The sequence below is a fragment of the Kogia breviceps genome, chromosome 11, assembly GCF_026419965.1.
Source record: "Kogia breviceps isolate mKogBre1 chromosome 11, mKogBre1 haplotype 1, whole genome shotgun sequence".
Taxonomy (NCBI): Eukaryota; Metazoa; Chordata; class Mammalia; order Artiodactyla; family Physeteridae; genus Kogia; species Kogia breviceps.
Window position 1 is genome coordinate 31,710,339 of NC_081320.1, and position 653 is coordinate 31,710,991.

Sequence of the window (653 nt, forward strand, 5' to 3'; positions counted from 1 at the left end):
AAGACTGAGCATGTTATAGTTATGAACTCCCATTTTTTATTGATGTTTTCTTCCCCAAATGCAAATTCACATTGGAAGGAATTCAGGTTGGAAGGAAGAAGTCCTTTCTTTTATACTTTGAAAAACACAAGTCAAAATTATCTAGTTCAGAGTATTTAATGGAAGGCATCATCCTTGGAACCAGGTTGCCAGCTTCAAATCTCCACTCCTAGCTATGTGGCATCTGGCAAATTACTTAATCCCCTGTGTGTCTCGGTGTTCTCATTTGTGAAACAAGGCATAGAATTGATGAATTAAATGAAATAATTAAAGATGCTTAGCACCATGCCTGGCATAAAATAAGTGCTCAGTAAATGTTAACTGATATTTTCAATTCCATTCATAGTAACAGCAGGTAACATATGACTAATTTATCAAGAAATCTTCAAATCTTAGATGAAGCAGGCTTAAAATAAGTCTTCTAAGAGACTTAAAAAATAAATAGGCATACATACATTTCTTGGATAGGCAGACTCATCAGAATACTAATGTCATTTATTTCTAAATATATTAGATCAGTGTACCAGCACAAGCAAAATCCTGATTTTTTTAAGCCTTAAATTAGTCTCAAGTTAACCTAGAACAATATGTAATAATACTAAGGAAAATTATGG